The 25,446-nt window shown below is 38.5% G+C and overlaps 1 protein-coding gene and 1 non-coding gene across 3 annotated transcripts in view; both read right to left on the reverse strand.

Annotated features, from left to right (window-relative positions):
- Positions 1-25,446, reverse strand: part of DMD (dystrophin) — a 1,630,689-nt gene that overhangs the window by 860,595 nt on the left and 744,648 nt on the right. The window lies entirely within an intron of this gene.
- LOC124509738 (U2 spliceosomal RNA) lies at positions 21,337-21,521 on the reverse strand. The gene has a single exon (XR_006961510.1). It is a non-coding gene; the product is annotated as a U2 spliceosomal RNA (small nuclear RNA).

Consider the following 25,446-nt stretch of genomic DNA (forward strand, 5'->3'; position numbering starts at 1 on the left):
TGGTGCATAGGGGCACTTGTACCCCAATGTTTAGAGCAGCATTTTCAACAATAGCCAAACTATGGAAAGAGCCTAAATGTCCATCAACTGATGAATGGATAAAGAAATTGTGGTTTATATCCACAACGGAATACTACTTGGCAATGAGAAAGAATGGAATACGGCCTTTTGTAGCAACGTGGAGGGAACTGGAGAGTGTTACGCTAAGTGAAATAAGTCATACAGAGAAAGACAGATACCCTATCTTTTCACTCCTATGCAGATCCTGAGAAACTTAACAGAGGACCATGGGGGAGGGGAAGGAAAAAAAAAAGGGTTAGAGAGGGAGGGAGCCAAAACATAAGAGACTCTCAAAAACTGAGAACAAACTGAGGGTTGATGGGGGGTAGGAGGGAGGGGAGGGTGGGTGAGGGGTACTGAGGAGGGCACCTTTTGGGATGAGCACTGGGTGTTGTATGGACACCAATTTGACAATAAATTTCATATTAAAAAATGGTAAAATGCTAAAAAAATTAAAAAATAAAAAGTCTGTTTTCGGCACCTATTCACGACTGAGGCGTATGTAAATTTGAGCCAAGGATGCCAACAAAAGCTGGTGACCCTTAACTCCAAAGATTGACTAATGGTGAAGATTTCAGGCAGAAGACACGGCAACACAAGAGGAGGGGAGAGGTGGCTTTTTAAGACACAGGAGAGGAGGTGGGAGGGGTTGAGATAGGATGCGTTTTTACAAAGGATAGAAAGAGTAATATACATACATAACCATGGACCTTCAAAGAAGAAGACTAATAACTAGTGTTTCCCAAGTACCTACGATGTGCCAAACACAACCCCTTATCGTACACATCTTTAATTCTAATAATTCTGTAAGGTAAGTGGTAGCATCCTATTTTACAGATGAAGCACTCAAGGCTCCTTGGGGTCAAATGACTTGCTTGGACTTACCCATTATGAGCAGATTTACTGTGCTCTTCCCCCCTCTTGTCCTCTCTGACCTAAAGGACCTTTCGGATTAGTTAAGGTAGTTAACTAGATGTTAATGTACCTAACAGAATTAGTTCATGTAGCTGTGCGAGATGAAGAGGCTTCAAAGCTTTGGTATGAACAAGAAAGGAAAACGTAATTTTTTAAAGTGTAGATTTAATTAAGTGCCAAACGTGATGTATGAAAACTAAGTGCTACGGGAGGTCAGAGATGGGGGGAGGAAAAAATCACAAGTTTTCGTAGAGGCGTGAGGACGAAAAGAAAGTCCAGGTATCACAGTTTTGTGTGGGGAAAGAGGCAGGAGATCTTCTAGCATGAAGGAGAAAGATGGAAACTGAAGGGTCTCCTAAGGGACTAGGAGGGGGAAGGCGCTTGAACCGAGAACGTGAAAATCAGATTACAAGGGTGAACATGAGTCTTTGAGGATTGGAAAGCCATCGATATTTTTGTGGTTGGTTAACTGATATAACGAACCTAATCTATATATCTATTTATATGTCTAGATCTATCTTAGGAAGGTTCATAAAATAAGGTAGTCAGATTGGAAAGGTGGAGATGAGAAGCTAACTAACCTGATAATCAACCAAGAGGATGGATTCCTAAATACAGATAGGAACAGTGGAGGTGGAAAATAATGAATGGAAGGAAGAGATACCAACAAGATTTCACATGGCTGGAAAAGCATCAGAAGGGGAAAAGAGTGTCTTAAGGATGAGAGTTGAGATAATTTCGTCAAAGCTTTGGTTACTATTGTTGGGGGTTCTCTGGCAAACAAGGAGTTGTCCAGATTTTTGGCTTTTTAAGTACCTCCATTATAGTCAGTGTTTTTTTTTTTCCATAGCATACCATTTCATCATAATTTTCTTTTAGAAGACACAGAGCAAAAAATAAACATTTTTAAATCACTGGAATCTACACGTATGTTTAAATATTGAGATCATAAATGTTTGAAAGCTGTTTCATGATTGAGTTATTTCTGTTGACAACATATCCAGTGAAAAGGAGGTTATTATTCTCAAGAGAAAATTGCAAGGAATATTTTTCTTTGGGAGAAAGCAAGACACAAGTCTATGGGCCTCAAAGTGTTAATACAATTAATGTAATTTTAAACATCTATCTTACTCTTGGAGGATAACTAATTAGCTTGAAGAACTTAGTTTAATACATCTAGAGGCTCCTAGGAGTTCTTCGAAAGAAGTTGCTACAGAGTTCCAGGGTATTATAATCATTATTAATTGCAGCATTTTAAAGTTCACACCAGATAAGCTTCCAAGGAAAAGGACCTAAATTTATTTGAAAGGTCAGAGAAATTTATTTTACTTATCCAACTGCATGGCGATAAAAATACAGATGCTCTGATAAAATCCAGCTCAAGTGTGTGGGTAGCATGATATAGTAGAAATGACCCGCTGAATTTAGAATTAGGGGAATGATTTTCTCCTTTGGTTCCTCCACATACTAATAGTGTGATCTTAACCATGGTATTTAATCTTCATAAGCCAGTTCTCACCTATAAATTGGGCACAATAATGTTTATTTTAACACAGCGAGGAGAAAGAGGTTGTTCCATTTCTTCCTCCGTGATGAACTGCCAACAACTGGAAACATGCTCGACAGATAGTAAGGGCTCAAAATATTTTCTGATGAATGAATGGATGGATAAATGAATATTTATATTTCAAGTATTTGGTAAAATGAAGCACCTAGGTTTAGAAGTTTTATCTACTGTACCTATGATGGAAAAAAAACTAATGTTGAACTACTGCCCATCTCTTGCCAACTCTACAGTCAAAGATGTCACATTGGTAGCTCGAAATTGGCCATGTTGGAGTATGTGTGCCACCCAACTTGGCAAAAGCCACAACTCAGACCCTCACACCCAAGACCCAGTTGTTCAACACTGACCAGCATACCACTTTTTCCCACCTTTGTCATTTGGCCTATGCTATGTTTCCTCTACAATTGAAATACTTGTAATCGCACCAACAATGCAGGCTCTCTGGGTCACTGCCCAACCACCATCCTGGCTTGAAGTACTTTCCTCCCAGAAATCACATCACATCACCCTGCAGCTAACTTTAACTCAGATGTTATACCCTTAAAAACGAACGCTGATTCCTCCAAGTCAGACTCAGGTATCTCTTGGAGGTGTTTATCATTCAGTAGTTACCACCACAATATTACCCCAACGTATTATAATAATTGCTTATTTGTATAGAGCGCTCTTGGGAGCACAAGGACTCTCTTATTCACAGTTACAGTCTCTGGACCTTGCTCCCAGAGGAGGTACTCAATGAAGGAGAGTTCTATGAACAACTAAATAAACCCAATTTGGTTTTTCACATGCTAGCAATACAGGAAATTTAACTGGATTGTTAGCCCAAGAAATATAGTAAGTAGAGCATAACCACTCCTACACAGGCACTCTGCGCTTGACATAAATTTCTGAATGTTAGTGGGGGAATCTACTACACTAATCTAGACAATTAGTCCTGATGCTGCTGGCAGTTTTCACGGACATTTTCATGGAAGATCATTGGTTTAAAAACAAATACTTGATGACTGTGACAGATCAAGTCAATATTAATTCCTGTCTGGTAAATTTATTGTGACTATGTAACAGTGACATTTGAAGTCATCTGTTTGGTCTAAAAATCTTATTCATAGGACAGATGCCCACAGGGCCAGTCAGAACGGCTTACTAAGCAAACATTTTTTTTTTTTTTTTTTTTTTTTGCGTCTTTGGGCATGAAGCATTCTAGGCAAAACTGTATTCTTCCTACTCGTCACTCTTGCCTCACACGGCTCAGATGTTGTACCAGTCATTATCTATGTCCCTTAAGATCCATTTCATGTCCTACTACAAACTACATTTCCCAGACTAATTTGCCAATTAACTTGTGGATGCATTCGGAAAATGTGAGGCACTGGCGAGGAAATTAAATGGTGGGAAAAAGGGAAGATTCGGAGTTTTTCTCTCTCTCCCTGCTCTGGAGGGTATTTTCTGGCAGCCACTGAATCTCCTTTGGTATTCCAGCTTCCTCGATCTCTACAGGACACACCCTCCTCCTTTTTTGTTTGCAGCTCCTGCCAGGCAGTCCTCACCTGATTATAACTCCCTCCACACGACCTAGACTTGCAAAATCTAGTATTACCACCTGGTGTTTAAATCCTCAGCCACAGAGGTGGGAGAGGCTTTCTGCTATTCCTCATCTCTACGTTGCTTTACCACTTTTTTGGCTTCTAAGGTCTTCTATCACCTGTGTAACTCGCTGCCACTATTAAGAACCCCCCCCCCCCCCTTGGAATTATTTAGAGCAGTTTCCTTTATTGTTGTTGTTGGTTCAGGATCATTTATTTTTCTTCACGGCAACGGTGTTTTATTAGGTGATGAAAATTTACAATTCTGAATCATCTTTGGCTTATTTCATCTCACCCCTTAAATCCGATCTGTTGCCAAGCTTCATACATTCCACTTCTATTATCCTCCCTCCTTTCCATTCCCATTCTTCAGATTGAAATACCATTGCTTCTTCCCAGAAATACTGCGGCATCCTGCATTTGGACCCTCTGCTCTCAGCCTCTTCCCCTTCTATTTCAGCAAGAACAAGGAGCCCAGGGCCTACTGGAGGTAGTTTGGATGGACGGAAACATAGGTGGGATTACCTTAAGGCTTCAGGTGAAACAATAAGGGAAATTCAGTAAGAGCAGCTGTCTTAAGGCTGGGCATCACGGAGACTGGATAGGAAGGTGGTCCGGGCTTCAAGGCATCAGTAGGAACCCTACCAGTAATAGTTTGCACACTTTCACTGCAGTTTTTTCTCATTATTGTGGCTCACCTACCCTCTAGGTGTCGGTCTCATTTGGTTCTATGTCTGACTGCTGTAGCTTATTCGGTTTCTGCTCCCTTATAATTGACTTATACATAACTTTCATGGCTACACCCCTGCCATGTAATTGAAGCAATGTAGCTTCTGTACCTGTTGTGAGGTTCTTGGGTTTCCTATTTCTACAAAGAGATAGAGATCTGATTAAGCAACTTATCTTTTGAGGCCGAGCTCTGGGTCTCATCAAACAAAAAGCGGGCAGAGTTATGTGGGACCTGAACTCACCCTTGCACAGGGCCCAGACACAGGGCAGTTCCCTTAGAAATAGAGTGATCATTAAATTTATCATCCGAACCAGGGAACTTTTGAGAGTGACAGAGGGCACAATAAATAATTACACAGGAAAGATGAACATAAACTGACATTTCTTTCTGAGCAAGCTGCAACTTACTGTCACCATATTTATAAAATACTCCAGGCAGACATTGTAAATTGGGTGTATTTCCACTGATTGATTTTTCTACTGTTCTTCAAATTGTTCCTGAATATCTCTTTTTAAGGTGGAAAGCCATTCACTCTGCCCCAACCCTGACTTGATCCTCTTGATACTTTACGTGTGCATTCAAATGTCTGTTTTGTCATGAAGCCTTCCCTGATTTGTCCACCAGAGAGTTAGTCCTTTTATTCACTTAAAATTGCATTGAAACTATACATTCTAGGACCTGTGTTTTCTATCCTACATTCTATTTATGCACGTGCCTTCTCTTGACTACCAGGTGTAAGCTCCTAGAAGGCATGAGCTATGTTAATACATTTTTTTTTTATATTCCACATTGCCTAAGTAGTATTTTGCTCATAGTCAGTGGCCAATGAATATTCATTATATGAGTGATTGCTAGGTACTGAAATCATCACTCTTGCCGTTGTTGTCTCAAGTTCACCCAATTATTCTGAATCCAAATGCCTACAAAACGCAGAAAAGATCAGACATTGATCATGTCTAGATTAGAATAGTGGTAAGATAAACAGAAATAAGAAGATTGAAGGTACCATATTTACATGGTCTGAAGAAGGTTTAACAGGAAACAAATCAGAGTGAGGACATTTTGTTCCTGAAGAGATAGACAAGAAATCACAGATAATTGAAAGGGAAAAGAATAAATCTATTTTTCAATAGGTATTTGTTTGAACACACGCAATTTATTCTGACAGATATCTAAATTGAGTATCTCTTGGTTTCTATAATGTATTTTATAAAATCATTTACAAGTTCAATTTAATCTATACAGAAATCACAATGCGTATCAGTCTTGCTATTTTTTAAAGTGCCTCCTAATGAAAAGTTCTGATATTTTAGAGAAGATTTTAATTGTTATAGAAAGAGCAGCTCAAGAGTAAACTTTCATTTGTATTTGAGAAGCTTTATAGCCCTCTTCAACACTGGTCATTGGATATTACGTCAGATAATTTCAGTAAATAGGAAGTGCCATCTTGTTTTTAATTGTACTCTACCCAGGATTCTTTTCTCTCTCAAAATACAGATTAAGTGGGAAACTTGGGTGGCTCACTCGGTGAAATGTCCGACTTCAGCTCAGGTCACGATCTCGCGGTTCACGAGTTTGAGCCCCGTTTGCTGTGCGCTGACAGCTCAGAGCCTGGAGCCTGCTTCTGATTCTGTGTCTCCATCGCTCACTGCCCCTCCCCTCCTCATGATCTGTCTCTCTCTCTCTCTCTCTCTCAAAAATAAATAAACATTAAAAAATTAAAAAAATACAAATTAAGTTACATAATACTTTAGGCGTAGGAGCCAGGGTAGATTTTCTTTGAGGGTAGTATTTTTAAAATAACTGTACATATCTAGGAATTCAAGCATTGAAAATTGACTCGATAGGTCTCCTCCAAATCAGGGATACAAGGCAAATATGGACCTTTTATTACAACTACAGTGGATTCATTTTTGTCCCTGAACGATGCCCCTTTAAGGTGCCACATATGACCTTAGGCCAGCTGCTTAAGCTCTATACAACACAATTTTCTCATTTGCTAATCAGGGAGGATCCTCACCTGCCTCCAGAACCCATGTGATCATAAGCCCATCGGAATGTGATACATAGTAATTATTTAATAAACAGTGGTTATTATTCTCATTGTAATACATGCAGCATCCTGTATGATCTCATAGATCTCTTCAGTTTAATCGTCAAACCACAAGCAACCTTATTAGTTAACAACTGTGCTGGTCATTACCTAGGCAAAGGAATCTGACGAGGCCTCAGCTCTTAAGGAATTTAGGTTGTGATTACAAATTAACACACTGAAACAATTAGCAAACTAAAATCAAAACTACACAGGGTTGCTAAATTAGATGCTGCCAACGATTTACTACACAGATTCAGAGATGGGGCAATTTATAATCGCCACATGGAATTGACAAGTTTTTGTAAGGAGGAAGTGTTTGAGATTTCCCTTACTGTAGTGGTTCTCATACTGCCTATTAAAATCACCCTGGAAGACTCAAAAAAATGCCCACACCTTGACTTCATCACAGAACACCAGAACTTTCAAAGATGGGATTCAGGCATCAGTATTTTTCCAAGCTCCCCACATGAATCTGTTGTGTGGTCAAGGCTGAGGGCCATGGCTCTCAAGGAAGGAGGAGCCTCTCCCTCAATCAAAAGGGGGTCAAGGAGATCATTTCGGGGGAAAGAACTATGTGAAGAAAACATTCACGGGGTGATAATGTACACGTCAAGCCTGCCGAAAATAAGCAGCACAAGTGGGGATCAGAAGGCAAGGTAGGGGGAAGTATTAACAAAATGACGGGCAAAATTTCAGCGGGGCCAGAGAGTAAAGCACTGTGGAGGCCGGGATGAAAAGTTTAGAGCTCCTTAATGGAAAGGCAAAATTTAACATGGTAAATCAGTAATAAGACTCAATACTACTGCTATGCACACTCAGAATAACAGAAATAAGAACACCGAAGCTGAAATCAAAGCACAGGGGCCAGCATACCTGACTTCTCTTTTCCTTTCCCGGAGGTGGTTGTACTTCACGCTCCCGTGGTTTGACTAAGCTCTTCAGGTAGCTTCAAATACCTTAACTACTTCAGGTCTAGATCAGTGTTTCTCAGCCTTATCTACCTCACTTGAAGAGTAAGTAGGGTGCAGGGGTCCCACCTCCACAGATTCTGATTTAATTGGTCCAGTATGTGACCTGGGCCGGGAGTAGTTAACACGTTCAAAGCCCCGCACGTCTAACAAGCTTTCAGGTGATACTGACCACGCGGGCTCATGAGGAGCGGTGGTCCGGTTCAGCAGTTCTCAGACGCCAGCCTGCATCACAATCCCCTGGCTTCCCGGTCCACATGTAACTGCTGGGCCCCACCCCCAGAGTTTCCAATTCAAATGACCTGGGAACGGAGGGTTTCATGCAGGTCCATTAAATTCCCAGGTGAAGCTAATGGTGATGATTCAGGGACCTTACTTCGAGAGTCGCTACTCGAGATATAAAGCAATTTATTTGCTTGATTTACAATTTACTCAAGATTTATTTACATTTTCGGGGCGCCTGGGTGGCTCAGTCGGTTGAGCATCCGACTTCGGCTCGGGACATGATCTCACAGTCTCTGAGTTCGAGCCCCGCATCGGGCTCTGTGCTGACAGCTCGGAGCCTGGAGCCTGCTTCCGATTCTCTGTCTCCCTCTCTCTCTGCCCCTCCCCTGCTCCTGCTCTGTCTCTCTCTGTCTCAAAAATAAATAAAAAACATTAAAAAAAAAAGATTTATTTACATTTTAAATACTTCCCTTTCTTTCCCTACTGGATTTCAAGACATCTTCACCTACAAAGCCTTTTTTTTAATAGTAGCTTATGTTATCACCCTTGGATTAGACACATGAGTACATAAGGGACAGGACATAAATATTCTGTCTACTTGGATGCACAGATGCCTCGAACCTAGAAACTATCTGACAACATTCATCCAGTTGATGGATTGTGTGTCGTCTGTTCTGTTCCTTACCTACTGGTTCTTTTATTTAACTGATGACTGTAATTCTCATTAGTTGCTGATGGAACAGTAAGATTTTGTTTGTGGAACCTGGCAAAACCTACTTGCGGCAGGGCATCGGTTGGTAAGCATCACTTAGGCAGCAACACCCAACCGTCCAGGTGGCCGAACAGCAGGTGCCGGTGCTGTGAGTAATGTTGGCATGAGGAGGCGGTGGTTCTTTTGACCATCGCGGGTATTTTGTGATTGAATTCACGGATGCCTTAAGTTTGAGATCCAATAAATGACCTTCTGTTACACAATCTGCGGCACTGAAGTTTTAGACGAAGGAGAGCGCATTCCTTTTAGCCTAAGGAGTAGCAATAACTCAAGGTTATGGAGAATCTACCATGTTCTATCTCATCTAAACGTCTTTGGACTTGTTCTGAAAGAGTCTCTATTTCCCTCCTGCTTCTAGATCACCCTTACTCATCTATTTTCAGATCTTGATTGAGATATCACCACCTGAGTGAGGTCCTTCCTAACGTCCTGTGTCCAGTCACCGTGCCTGCCTCCGTGCTGCCTAGTTTGTGGTTTATATGTCTATTACTGTGCTTATTTCACCGTATGAGACCTGGATATCACCCAGCTCTCCTCCCCAGATGGCAGAAACACTGACGACAGAGGCAGTGCCTCACCCACCTCTCTCTCCGGCACCTCCAGCAGTGTTTGGCAGAAGGGAGGTACTTAGTTAACATCTCTCATGAGAAGTTCTTGGAAGCACTGATCCTCACCTTCTGTTGTCTTGGGAGTCTCATAGATGCTTCCCAATCTCTCTGTGCTCTTCCCAAATGCAGAGCTTATGCCTCTGATTTTCACGGATCTTTCACATGTCTGCGAGCTAGCCCTGACCGTGATCCTGATGAGAATCTATTTTGTTTACAGTTCTACCATCAGCACTTTGTTCCAGTGTTTCTGTAAAACAGGCTGTTAAACTGGTTTATGGATAGTATTAGGCTAATTTTCTGAAGTTCAAATTCCATCTGTGTGGCTGAATAAATTTTGATTATTCTTAACTAGAAAAAAATGAGCATCCCAATAGGTACTATTTAATAATACGGTCGGGATGTATTTTGCACCGTTTGCCTTCCGAAAACCCCTCCTACAGTCACTGTGCCGCTTTCAAGTATACTAAAATATACCGGGGGCTGAGTCATCCATAACACGGGTATGATACAAATGGTACAGGAAGGGGCTTGGGATCATGTTCAGGCAACCTAGATTCAAATTCTAGATCTCACATCATCTTGCTGGGTGGCTCTAGACAAGTAAATTTAGTCTCTGGCCCTCAGTTTCCTCTCCTCTGAAATGAGGAGCCGGACTATGTGATTTCGCATGTTTTTCTCAAGTTACTTCAACTAATGGCTCCTCGATATCTTCGCCTGTAGCATAAGAATAATAATGGTATCTGTCATTTACGGCTGCCATGAGGGTTAAATGAGAAGCATTTGGACCGGTGCCTGACACACAATAAACACTCATTAAAGCCTCTGTTATTCATATTCTTATTTCCATTTCTGACTTTCTCTAGTTCTAAAATAGGCAAATTGCAATTATTGCCTGATGTGGTACAGCACCAAAGGAAGTAGCAAATCTCCAATGGCAGATGCAAAAGAACATTTTACTTTGCATCCATTCATTCGGCAAATATTTATTGAGTTCCTAGAAAAGTGGTGGGGCTGGCAATATGGCAGCGCGGGAGCCCTGGTCCCTGCACTAATACATTCACGATAAAAAATACAATAGAGCATACCTTCTTAGCTGGTGGTAACTGCACAGGTGAAAACAGTGCGGGTTAACAGGATAGACAGTTGAGAAAGGGAGAGAGCAAAGGGGAGGAGGAGAGACCATAACCCAGAAATGACATCCAGAAAATATCCTTGGAATCCTGACATCACATATATTTTTGCATTTGAACAGGAGAACGTGGGAAACCTTTCTGGAAAATCATTTTTTTTTTAATCTTAAAAAATATTTATTTTGAGAGAGAGAGAGAGAAAGAGAGAGAGAGGGTGAGCAGGGGAGAGGCAGAGAGAGAGGGAGAGAGAGAATCCCAAGCAGGGGCTCAGTCCCACGAACTGGTGAGATCATGACCTGACCTGAAATCAAGAGCCGGACGCTTAACCGACTGAGCCACCCAGGAGCCCCTCGGGAAAATCATTTCTAAAAAGCTGTACTGAAAATGTTCACAAACCAAAGTGCCCTGCTAGGTGCTGGGATACAGTGAGATTTACGGCAACGCAGATACGGCGAGGAAGCTCATAATTTACTTGGTGATGAACAAAACTGCTGGTGACCGGTGACCTTTAGTATACAGCCAACTGTGAAACGTTTTCGATCCTTTGTAGAACAAAGGAGTGGAAACAGTAGGTGCGTAAGACTGAGATGAGCGGACAAGGGAACAAGCAGCTGTGAGACATGTTCCACCTTCAGATACTCAGGGTTGACGGGGGCGGACATGCGTCCCTTCATTTATTTCAGGGAAGAAGGCTTCTGGCAGTTGTGGTGGCTGTGACATCCCAGCCACTATGTGAGGCACCAGAAACCATATGCGATTCAGTTTTCACAGTAGCCTTAAGAGATGAGAGATATTGTTTTCCTCATTTTACAGATGAGAATTTCAAAGATACAGAGAGGGTAGGATACTTGAACTAGATTACCCAGCTAATAAGTGGCAGAGCCCAAGTCTGGATCTAATAGAGTGTGACTTTGAAACCTCTATTTATCTCAGTCAAGGAGCTCACAGACTTGTTCTATATAAGAGCACCTGCCTCAGGCTGGGGGAAGCTGGCTCCGGACGCAGATCACTGCTTCCTGTCTGTTACATGCACGATGTAGTGGCCAGTGGCTAGGGTCCTCAGCCCTGGACTCAGAAGAAAACTGAATGCTTGCCAAATTTTTTCTTTCAATATGGATGCCGAAAGAAAAAAAAAAAACTCAACTCCTCAGTAAAATAAATAACAGGGATAAGTAGCTATAAATATTAACTTAGAGCCTGCCAAATATGTCAACAGAGTAAGTCACTGAAGGTATTGTTATAAAGTTTGATGAGCAATGAGAATATTTTTGCATTTAGCAACCATTTAGTGTTTCCTTTGGAGTCTCTTTGGTTCGAATTCCCAGGTCATTCACCTGCTTTCTGCAAAGAGTTTTCCCTCAGATATATCTGAATTCTTCTTCTTATCTTTCGACTGGTTGTTGTTTAAGCAAACACCTACTGTAATTAGCAATGATGAGTAAAAGGGGGATGGGATGACTCATTTTTAAAGAATGTGGAAGCATTATACAATGGACTAAAAATATTGCACTGCCTTCAAAAAGGGACACAAGTAAAGGAGATAGAAGAGACAACTAAGAGTTTAAAAGCACTGCTCAAAACCGTATTGATGTTTTATGACATATTTCAGGTCAACAAACACTGTCACTGTTATTACATTGTACGGGAAAGGATGTAAATGGAGAGAGAAGTTTAGAGGCAAATTAAGATTTTAGAGACAGCTGAGGGGAGACAGGGGGTACGGGTCAAAAACACTTTGTCGAAACACCATTTACTTCCCTCTCATCCTTAAAACCTACATTCTGCTAAAATATGTTAACCGTGGCAAAATGATTAAGTCAATCCCTAATTCTGTGCCTTTCGCCTCTTTAATGAAGCATACCGATACATGGTGCCAAAAAAATGGAGAAGGGACATCCTCATGAATTTAAAACACTGTAAAATGAAAAAGGAGCTCGCATTTCAGTATCAATTGCCTACCACAGCACAATCTTGGCCATCCGTGTCTCTCAGATACTACCATTTTCCAGCTAGGTGAGGTCTAACACCGAGTGTGTCAGCATTTTAATGTTAACTCTTTTTGCAACACGAGGGCTCCTAAGAAACACATTACACATGGATCTAATTTCTTAAACAGAATATTCAGGTCAGTACTGAAATGTTCCGTCACGATCTGGATTCGCGTTATGAAGAGGTGTCACACATGAGCTATTGGACCCAATAGGAACTGGCCCCGAAAGGGTTGCCAACATCATATTTCAAGAGGAGAGGCTGAAACAAAGGTAGATTGACTTCCTGAAATAGTGTCTTCCAGAAAACCTTTGTTGTGTTGCATATGTCTTCTTGATCGCACTCGGCCCATTGTGTTGCCAGGGTAGAAACAGGCACCCTTCTTTCAGCATTTTTGGAAAGTGGCTGAATGTTTCTTTGCATGGCTGGCTTTGCAAAATCTTTAAACTTTCTTCAGCCTCACTATCAAATGCCATTTTTGCTAACATCATACCACGCTTTTCTCCCCTTTCTAATTCTATACAATATTTGCTTTTATACAGAAATCCATCCATTCCACAAATATTTGTTTAGCATCTGTTCTGTGCGCTAAGTACTGAGAATACAACCATGAACACGGCAGTCTATCATCACAGAATTTCTAGTCTAGTAAGAATGACAGTTTGGCTTCTTATGTTGTCCCAGGTAGACATACTTGGCCCTGACTCGTCGCTCTCAGGGTGCGCAACTAAATAAATTGCGAGAAAGTCTACTACAGATCGAATCTTTCTAAGACCATCACTTTCTTTCCATCAGGGTCTTTACAGAAGCATTTAACGGCTCTTTTTTTGCCACCGATTCACATCCAAACTCTTCAGCAACCTGTCCCACTGCAACTTTGTCCTCATCCTTTCCTAACTGCACTCCCTTAACCCTCCACATGGACTTGCCCCTCTAGTCACTGCTTGGCCACGAAGCATACCACCTGTAGGCTTGGCATGGGTGGCACGGGAGCTCAAGGCATTTTGTTTCATTTCAGCTGCAGGCACATTTGGGAAGGGACTTACAGTTTGTATTTTTAAGGCCCTTGAGTGATTCTGGTATAACACTGCTTTCTCTGTCTTTAAACTCTGCTCGCAACCCAAGGCCAAATCAGATCCGGCACCTTCTAGAAAGCATTCCTCAACTATTGCTTCACATCATGATGTCTTCATCCTTCAAACTACGACAACACTATAATGCTTTCTGTCCTGTTTCTTTTCACATGGATAGCCCCAGAACTTTGGAGTGTTACCTGTTTTGTGGATGGAAACCTGATCTCTCCAACGAGAAAACGGACTCTAAAGGAGACGAGTCTATTATCCAGGGACTTTGTGATTTAGATTTAACTTTTTTAGTCTCTCTAGTAATAACTTCATAATAGTAGCTTTAGGTCTGAATGAATACATGAAACCTCCGAGTGACTCTTTCTATTCAAAAGGAGGCTTGTCTGTTCTTGCAAGATCTAGTTTTTAATGTGCCATCTTGAAAAATATTAGCCTAAATGTAGGTAAGATAATTGTGAAACTGTATTAACATTGCTTCTGAAGACATAATAAATCATTTATTTCTGCTTTGTGGCATATTTACAGTGAAGGACATTTTCTACTTATAAAGTGCAAAAATTACTATATAGATTCTCTTTTGATGAAAAAGCATATTAAAAATTTTTATTTAAGCAACGTGAACAGATATTAGGTTGCTCCCTTTGATGGAAAGAAACACTGACTGCTTTTTCTGGGCTCACTAGATTACCACGCATTGTATCAAAATGCATGTATTTCTAAAACCAAACATCTGAAAAACTGAGTATCGAGCTACGTGATCTATTTTTCTTTAAGGTGACTTTTTGCATAATTTTATATTATTTCAATAAATCTACTTGATATTTGTCAAGGTTTACAGGCTGACGTTTTATTTAATTTTTTTAATGTTTATTTATTTTTGAAGGAGAGAGGGACAGAGTATGAGCCCATAAGGATCAGAGAGAGAGGGAGACACAGAATCCGAAGCAGGCTCCAAGCTCTGAGCTGTCAGCATGCAGCCCGATGCGGGGCTCGAACTCACGAACTGTGAGATCATGACCTGAGCCGAAGTCGGACGCTTAACTGACTGAGCCACCCAGGTGCCCCCTGGTGTTTTATTTTAAAAAGAAATATATTATTTTTTAAAAGACAGTGTTAAAATTCTAATTCTAAAATGTTAAAATGTTCTCCCAAAGCATTATTCTAAATATTCAAAATTATGTATTTGTAATGTAACTGCTTTCCAATTTTTACAGTATTTCTTATATTTTGGTCTATTATGATTATAATCTTTTTCATATTCTTCTTGCATGTTTAACATCTTTTTTGATAATTATTTTATTTAAAATTTCTTTATGTGACACACAGCAATTTGTCTCACCTCAGTGAAATTCTATACATCAGCGTTTTCCAAAGTCGTATTTTCAACACTAACTCCTCAAATTTTAATTTTACTTTAAAAAATTGCATTAATATAGAATATTTCCAGTTTTTCTACTTGTCTGTATTTATAGAAATTATTTTAGAATGCTTATCTGACACACGGTGTCAGTTTGACTCACATCGTAAGCTGTGATGGTTTGGAGAAATTATAGACATGAAGGGCTTGGCACTAATTCTGAAACACAGTGGTATTTTCGTGTGTGTGCAAGTTGGTTTTCTCTATTGACCCACCTCAAATGTGGGCAAAGAAAGGGCTTGTAGTTCTAATGGGTAAGCCGTTGAGATTTTCCAGTAGGTCGTGATAATGGTGGATGGAGTCTGCTGCCTTGTTATTTGTCTTGCTGGCATGTCAACAAAGCCCGGTTTTCTTTTAATTAAGAGTTGCTGTTACAACTTGTTTTCTTTTAAACCTCCTCTCCTAGTGATTCAACCTACTTGTCCCCAAAGAGCATTTGATTGAAAATCATGCTGGGCCAGACCAATTTCACACTTGAGAGAAAATCACCAGCCCCTTCCATATCCTTTGTTTATTTCCCCCCTACGAAAGACATTCTCAGTAAATTGGAATTAATTAATTAACTAATTAAGGTCTATCTTTAGAATACAAACACTTAGGGGCTGAATTGTGCCCCTCGTCCCTTGCAAATTCATATGTTGAAACCCAAGCTCCCAATATGACTGTATGTGAAGACAGGGCCTTTAAAGAGATAATTAAAGTTAAATGAGGTCATAAAAGTAGGTCTCTAATCCAATATGACTAGCGTCCTCATAAGAAGAGGAAGAGATACTGGGTTTGTGTGTGCACAGAGGAAAGGCTATGCGAGGACAAAGCAAGAAGATGGACGTCTGCAAGCTAAGGAGAGGGGCCTCAGGAAAAACCAAACTTGCCAACACCTTGATCTTGGACTTCTGGCACCTAGATCTGTGAGAAAACATTTCTGTTGTTTAAGCCACTCGGTTTGTATTATTTTGTACGGTGGCGTTAGAAAACTCATACGAACACTCTCGCCTCTTCTCAGGACACTTACAATGCACCTGGGAAGGTGTACCCTCCAAACAAATATTTAAGCAACAGAGAGAAATACCTAGGTTGGAGAAAATATAATTAGGTTAATTATTTATATATTAATTATAATTATTTTTACATATTAATAAATAATTAAATTAATTAACCACATAAAAGATGAAGATACAGAAGGAGTGAGTTGTTAAAAGGGGAACATGTCTTTGAGTGGGTAAGCATTGATAGATTTCTACAAGTAAACAAGAGGTTCCTTTAAAACAAGGTTGGAAGAGACCCAAAGCCACATGCGTAACTCATTATCTCATGACATTTCAGAGCCTGCTCCAAAGGTCATCTTCTTTTCCAAACCAGGACTTGGCACACACGGCCTGACACATGAATGCACAAGAAAACAAAATATATGGGATTGGCACTGTCCTCGTAGTCCTAAAACATATGATCAACTTCAGTATTCTATCTTTCGTCCCTTCGATTCATAGCACCTACATGTTATCTTGCTGAACTTCCTCTCAAGAGAAATATGACTTGACGAGCACAATTTATAATGTAATTAAGGAACAGCTTTTACTTACAGGAAATTTTATAATAACGACACTGAATCAATAATAAAAGCAGCAAAAAATATAGTCATCAACTACTGAATCACGTACTAGATTTAGAGCTTTCATAGGAATTATTGAATTCTCACAACAACCCTATCAGTTTGGCAGTATTCTTATCCCACTTCCTAAGTGAGGCGAGTTCCATGGTTAAAGGAACTTGCTCTAAGTGACACAGCTGGTATTTGATGTAGCTGTGATTTCAAAACATCCAGACTAGTACCAGAAGTCAATTTCAAAATCAAAGTCTTTACCACCACTTACAGAATACATGTATAACACACACACACACGTATAATACCTATTGTGTGTGTGTGTATGTACACACACAAATGTACTGTACGGATGCATATACTGTAAAAATATGCATGAAGTACTGGCATAAAAGTAGACAAAGATCAATGGGATAGAATTGAGAGTCTGGAGAGAAATGAGATAAAAGAGATTGTCAACTAATGTCTGACAAGAGTTCCAAGAAAATTTAATGAGGAAAGAATAATATTTTTAACAAATGGTGTTGGGACAATTGGATATTCACATGCAAAAGAATTAAATTGGATCCTTTCCTCAAGCCATACACAAAAATTAACCTCAAATGGATAGCAGAAGAAAATGTAAGAATTTCAATTTTATTTATTTTTTAATTAAATTTAATAATTATTTATTTATTTATTTTATATATTAAACTACAATTTTAATAGTGAAACTCTTAAAAGAAAACATAGGAGTAAATCTTTATAATCTTGGATCAGGTTAAGCCTTCTTAGATATGACATCAAAAGCACAATAGATAAAGGCACAAAGGGAGAAACTGAACTTCCTCAAAATGAAAAACTTTTGCGTTTTAAAAGACTCCACGAAGGCAGTGAAAAGACAACCCCAGAATGGGAGAAAATGCCTGCAAATCATATACCTGATAAGGGACTTGTATCTAGAATACACAAAAACCCCTCATAAATCAAAAATAAAATGCAATAACCCAGTTAAACACAGGCAATGTTTCTGAATAGACCTTTCTCCAAAGAAGATATATAAATAAATAGCCAATAAGAACATGAAGAGACACTCAACTTCATTAATCACCAGGGAAATGAAAATTAAAACCACAATGAGGAACCACTTCACACTCGGTAGAATGGCTATAAGAAATTTAAAGCCTCGTAAAATAACAAGTGTTGGTGAGGATTTGGAGAAATTAGAATTCTCATACATTGCTGGTGGGAATATAAAACGGCGAATTGTTTTTGAAAACAATTTGGTACGCAGTTCCCAAGACAGTTAAACATAAAGTTATCATACAGCCCAGCGATTCCACTCATACTAAATAAAAACATATTTCCCCACAAAAGCTTATACACAAATGCTCATGGCAGTATTATGTAGTGGAAACTACCCAAATGTCCATCAACTGATGAAGGGCTAAACAGAAGGTGGCATGTCCACAGCATGGCATATAATTTGGCCATGAAAAGGAATTCGGTATTGCTGTATGGTATAATATGGATGAACTATAAAAACATTATGCTAAGTGAAAGAAGTCAATCATAAAAGACCAAATACTGTGTGATTCCATTTACATGAAATGTCCAGAACAGGCAAATCTATATGGATGGAAATTAGATGTATTTTCGCCTTAAGAAGGTGAGAGGGGTAAATGAGGAGTAACCTTTAATGGGTATAGGATTTCTCTGGTGTGGGGGGGGAGATGAAATATTCTAAAATTGTTTGTTAGTGACGATTGCACAGCTCTGAATATACTAAAAAGCACTGAGTTGTACACTTTAAATGGGTGATACACCTCAATAAAACTATTGACAATATATGAAGTTCATTCCAAAATGTGTCAGTTGCTTTGAATTTCTCTAGTCTTTATATACTGAAGTCAATATGAGGGGAAGGTTATTGGAACACCAAGAGGTTTGGGGACAAAATTCCTTTTCTTTTTTTACTTTGAAAACGCTCATGCCATAGTGTATCAAGTTAAAACTGATTTAATTCTCCTGAACAATTAATAGAATTCTTTTTTGGTATGATTGAGTTGTAAAACCAAAATCAATATACTGAATATTAACACTTGCTTTTTTTTACCCTTGTCTTACAAATAACTGACCAGCCAACAAATAACTCAGTTACTTCTTGCCTGTTCAGCAGCTAGGCATAGCGATGTTGTAAATACCCCGAGACTCATTAATCCAAAACTAAGTTTCAAAATACTACGTGATATGATGATTAACACCACACATGAAGGCTAATATGATGTAAAATAGAATTGTTACGTAGGACATGCAGAGCTACTCTTTGATTCGGCTAGGAAGTGTGACCCTTTGCCTTCACACATTTTTAGGTCTGCAATGTAATATAGACTTGCGTGGGGAAATAGGTTCTACTTACATAAATGGGTTAGAAAGAAGCTTTAGGGCAGAAAACTGCCACCATGGGGTGAAAGTGCCTGAGGTTAGCTAGCCCGATATTGTAATGGGATCATGAGTAACTTGTTACATCACCTGCAGGAAGTTACTTTCCATCTGACTTCAATATACTATTGTACTTTGATCACACATTCCACTTGCCCCCCTCCCACCAGAACCCTTTGCTTCTTCACACACAAGTTAACAATTACTGTCTGATTGTTTTCATCACGTTCACCACGTGTGTAACATCTTGTTCGCTTCACGTTCACCACGTGTGTAACATCTTTTGCGTTTAATAAATACAGAGATGAAAGCTGTGTTTGGGGCTCTTGTCTCTTCCCGGACATTAACCTGTCTCGTATTCAATTCTGTGTCCTCTCTCTTGCTAGACGAGAGAGAACTCCAGACTTAGTCTGTGACAGACCTGGTGACAAGAACTCTGGAAAGTATCTTGGAATATGAGGTAAATTTCAGGAGGGAAGCTATGGGCCAAGACTGAAGAGTAGAAGAATCAAATAGATCCGTTCCCTTGAGTGCTCACTATGACCTCTTTTTCCTGAGTATTATAAACTTGTATCTCGTTTAAGCCTTGGATGGTTTGAGTTTTTTATATACAGACAAAATTTAACTATAATTAATAACTATATTTAATGACTAGCTACAGATATGCTTCTATATAACATTAAAAGCTTGCTGTAAAGTTAACCAACTGAATTGGTCCGGGAAAGCAGACTTACTTTGTTTGTGCTGTGTTTAAACAAACACAAACTCAGCTCACTTTAATTGGCTCCAAAAAACTGTTTTTAATTCAATCAGTCTTAAATGTGATTTAGTGAAAATAGCAAATGTGTGTGCACTACAAATTGCAGTAAATCAATCTATTTCTGTGTATATACCCTATGACCTGGCAATTCTATTAACAAGTGCGTGTGTGTATATATATATGTTTAATATAAATATAATTTTATAATAAACATAATATAAATAATATATATTACATAAATATAAATATAATAAATATAAATTTAATATAAATATATTTATATTTCTATATTATATATATATATAATCTCCTTGAGAAATGCTTACAAATACACCAGAAAACATATATAAGAAGCACATGTAGTATGACTTGTGATTAAGAAAAAAAAAGCAATAAAAATCCCAAATGTCTATCATCATGTGAAATACATAGATTCTGTTATCTTTCTACAATGGGATGCGCATTGATCAACATAAATTCAGAAATATAATGTTGAGAGAAAAAAGTTACGGAGAAGACTACAAAGAGATTCTACTAATAAAAAGTTCAAATCCATGCAAAACTGTTGAAAAATAGAAATGTAGGTATTAAAAATATATAAGCAAACAAATAGACATGAGGATGACTTATTCAAAAATCAAAATAGTGTTTACTTTTAGAATGGGAGAAAAGGTGGTGATTAGGAGAGGGAAACAGGGGGCTTCCAAGATACTGATAATGTTCTATTTTTCGAACCCAGGAGGTTGGAACCCAGACATGTCTGTCTTTAAACCTATGTTGTCCAATATGTAAGCCACTGGCACTCGTGAAACCTGCAAATTGAAATGGCTTGGAGGTGTAAAATACACACTAGATTTCAGAGACTTAGGTCATGAAAATGTTAAGCATATAGTTAGTAGTTTTTATGTAGATGGCATGTTTAAATGATCCTATTTTGAAATAGGCTGGATTAAACAAAGATACTATTAGTTTCTCTGCTTCTTACTTTTTCTAATGCATCTAAGAACATACGTGGCTCACATTATGTGTCTATTGGCCAACACTGCTTTGGATCCTCTCTGTAAATTTTACATTCAAGTGTATATAATATATTTCATGGTAAACATTTTAACTATATGTTGGTGTTAGTTATATAATAATATCCACTTTTTCATCATTAAGGACATAAGAACAAGTGGTTTTACTTTCCAAACACAATGTAAAGAAGTTCAAGGTAGCATATCCAATTAATCTTCTAAGTCTTTCTTTGGAGGTAGTAGCTATACGTTACTTCAACGATCCCCAAATAATGGAATGTTATTAAATTGAACACACACACACACACACACACACACACACACAGAGTTCTTGATAATATGCTTTAAAAATCTAAAAATAAATAAATAAAATAAATAAATCTAGAAAAATTGGCCAGGATTTTCACCAAACTAAATTTGCATGATTAGTTGATATATTGAATTATCGGCCAGTTGCTGAGAAAGGAACGGAAATTCAATAAAATCCTATACAGATCAGTATAAATAAGTTGACTGTAGCAACTACAAAACTTAGAGACTTTTTCTACACTTGATCTTAGCCACAAGGCCGAGAAGCGATGAGACTTTTTCTAAATTAAGTTGATTATTTGAGAAGCTACAGAATGCCAATATTTTAAGTATCTCTCCTTTGTGGAACTCGATCTGACCACTCAGTTTACAAAGAAGAAATATCATCTTACTGTTCAAATACAAATACTTCATCTGAAGAGGTGAGGTGTGAATATCTACCAGCTTCTCTGTTTTCTAATTTCTACTAGCAGCAGAACGTCACGTATAAGCCAAACAGGATTTGTAAGAGGAAAAGGAAATTACAAGGCGGTTGGTACAGTGAATTAAAATTTTATTTGAATTAGCTGTCACTAGTATAGAAACATGTACACACATAAGACACATATATTACATATTATTTAATATATATAACATTTTATAACACATATTATATGTGTGTATGCGTATTTCCTCCATATTTATCAATTATATAGATTGAGTAAGAAAGGAAGTTCAGAATCGGACAGGGAATTCTGATCAGCCCACAGAATGGGGGATACACAGAATGGTTGGGACAAATACTGAAAGAGTGTGCTCTATTGCAAAAAAAGAAGTGGGACTGGAGTCAATGAAACCTTGGTTTACCTCCCTCCATTCGTTCTCTTTGCAACTTTGAGGAAATTGCTACAATCCTTAGTTTGCTCAACTACTGTATACTGACAATCTTACCGCTTTGAACGATTCCCAGGAATATTTGAAATGCATGGTGCCTGGCATATTGCAAATGGCCACTACCTCTGCAGTATTATCCTCTTTCCCTATCACCAAGGAGGGTCAAAGAGGGGAAGCAGCATTAGTTCTACTGTTCTGTCCCCCTCACTAACAGTGTTTGATAATCCACATTTGAGTGAATTAATACAAGACTTTAATCCAGCAGTAATATCAGTATCTGCATATCCCTCTCAGTTAACAAAACTACACGGATTAAAACAGGAAAACAAAAGCCATTTTATTCACAATGCTAAAGGAAGAGAATGGTGGACCTAAAAAGCGGAGGAAGCTAAATTTCAGGAAACCTGACATGAACATCTTCTCAAAATAGCAATGGGGAAATACTCTTCGTCTTTGAATATACAAAAGGAATATACAGTTCTATTATTCAGAAAGAGAAAAACATTTAAACTCTAGGTTCAGCTCTAGATGGGCAGTAGAGTATATGGTTAGGAGCAGTGACACTGGCTCTACAGCCCTGTCCTGGCTGTATAACGTTGGCAGGTAATTTAGTATATGTGCTGCTGAAGTGAGCACAACCTTGGGCAGGTAATTTAACTTAGTTTCTTCATTTGCTAAATCACCATATTAATAGAACCTACCTTATAGGATTGTTGTGATGATTGCTTAAATTAATGTATAGAAAGTTTTTAGTCTAGTGTCTGACACCTAAGAAACATTACTGTAATTCTTAGGTATCGATGATATCATCATCATCATCATTATCATCATCATCATCGCTAGTGTTCCTGAAGAGCATGTGAACAGAAATTAGGTCGCTATGCAGAAAATCCCCACTTATTTAGTGATCAGATGTCCAACAAATGCAATTTCTCTCAATCGCCTTTTTTTGGTTGCATAATTCCTTTTTCTTCCTCTAATAAATGTCATGAGGACCCCAATAATGAAGTGAAATCAGAATAGATTGGTTTGAACCAGATTGGGAGCCTCAAGTCCTGATTCTGCATATTTCTATTTACCCTACTTAGTCGTGTCTGCAGTGAGTCAAAGCCAAGTGGAATATGGGCGTTTACAGTGGTTAAAAAATAAGGGCACCTGAGTGGTTCAGTCGGTTAAGGGGCCAAATCTTGATTTTGGCTCAAGTCATGACCTCACGGTTTGTGAGTTCGAGCCTCACATTGGGCTCTGTGCTCACAGAGCAGAGCCTGCTTGGGATTCTCTTTCTCTCTCCCTCTCTCCATGACCCTTCCCCATTGATGCACACACTCTTGCTCTCTCAAACGTAAAAAAAAAAAATAATAAAGCAGTTAAAAAAACAAACTATAATAAAGCAACAAAGAAAATGTATAAGGACACTTGAAGACTATCTCTGGATTTTAAGTACTGATAGCAATAGAAATCTTACATTTGACTTAAATAATACCAGATAAAAGCACTTTGAAAGACATATTTTTAAAGTTTACTTATTTATTTTGGGAGCCCGAAGCAGGGCTCAAACTCATGAACCATGAGATCATGACCTGAGCCCAAACCAAGAGTTGGATGCTTCACTGAGCCACCCAGGTGCCCCTGAAATATATTTTTTAACCTGAAAATTAACACTTAAAATTAGATGTAACATTTAAATAATGTCAATTTTCAGTAACTACACTCCAATATGGTAACCACTAGTCACACGTGGCTCTTGAAATTTAAATTTGAACTAAAATAAAACTCAAATTTCTTAGCTTTCCTGGTGATATTACCAGTGTTCAACAGCCACGCATGGCTTGTGGCTATGGTACTGGACAGCACAGTGACAGAAAATCTCCATCATCAGGCAAACTTCTATTGGATGGCACTGATTTAGAACATGTCACTATGTGGAAAATTATACTGCCAATATTTGGTGTATAAAACATTACTATAAGCAATAGTAAAATACTACACAGGTTGGGGAATACTTTTCCTTTCATTAAATTCACTGCAGATAATGAAACAATTCAAATTTAATTTTCTGGAGGATTTTATTTTCTTAAGTCCTTCTCTTAAATTTCCTGCAGTATGGTTTTTATATGATAAATACAGAAGAGTAGGAAAAACAACTGTCATGCGTTAGCATCTGCATGACCTTGAGGAGATCGGGCAGTCTTAGGTCTCAGGGCATCCAGTAACACAGGTGTAATGATAGTTATCTACCTAAACGGTTTATGAGGGACAAGTGAGAATGTGAATACAAAAGCCCTCTGTAAACTTTGGAACCCAAAACAAATGCTAGTTATCATTATAATCATTTCTACATTTTCGCTTGGCTGAATGTGAATGAAGTGTATAATTTCTGTAGAAACAGTTGAGCTAGTCTGAAGGAAAATGTCACAGTTAAAGCATTTGAGAAAAAAAAAAAAACATATTTATGGTCCAAAGACTCCAGGGCTACTGATTAGAGAAAAAATGCATTTCTGGGTAAATACATTTATATGGGAATTATCTGGTAATGTGTATTTTCTAGATGTGAAGCAGAATATTTTGTTAAATTTGATAAAATGATGCCTCATCTCCATTTTATCAACTGAAAGACATTGATTTTGACTTTAGCTTGAGAGATAATAAGCTCAGAGCTGCCACTTAAGAGCATATTAAAACTTCAGGAAGTTTTACAACATGCTAATTTAATGGTTTATTAGCTTACTTCATTTAAGGTTACAAAGAACTGAAATGATCTTTGTGAAGTGTTGATTTAATCTCATTCTACAATGGGACTTAATTTCTGCCTAGAAGGCAAACTTACACATTTAAATTTGGAAATTAAAAGAAACAAATAAGCTGGTATATATCAGTGATACTAAAGCTTGAAGACATATATATATATATATGTATAATTGAAAATTAATGTAATTCAGCTGCTCAAGATTTTAACATTCTTCTAAAACATACAGTATCACTCATTACACACTGTTTTAAAACTGAACAGAGAATCTGAAAAGCTTCCTCCTCTATATGTTTTTTCCTCCTCTTTCTACTATTAAAGAATGCACACATTTCTCTTTGGAGCACACAGAAGTATGCATGTGTGTTAGTGAGGTTAATGCTAGTTGCTGTAACAAACAGATCTGACAATTTCAGTGACCCAAGGGGAAAAAAAAAGCACACTCTAAAGGAGCATTCCTGTCTGTACACAGCTCTTCTCCACAGACTGATTCAGGGACTCTGGGTCCTTCCACCTCATGCTTCTTCATCTCCTTGGGCTTTGGAGTCTTTTCCATAAGGTCAGCAGCTAGAGAGAG

This window comes from Lynx rufus, unplaced genomic scaffold (assembly GCF_022079265.1).
Source record: "Lynx rufus isolate CCGP_SWC_20201006 ecotype Redwood Valley unplaced genomic scaffold, mLynRuf1.p SCAF_14, whole genome shotgun sequence".
Taxonomy (NCBI): Eukaryota; Metazoa; Chordata; class Mammalia; order Carnivora; family Felidae; genus Lynx; species Lynx rufus.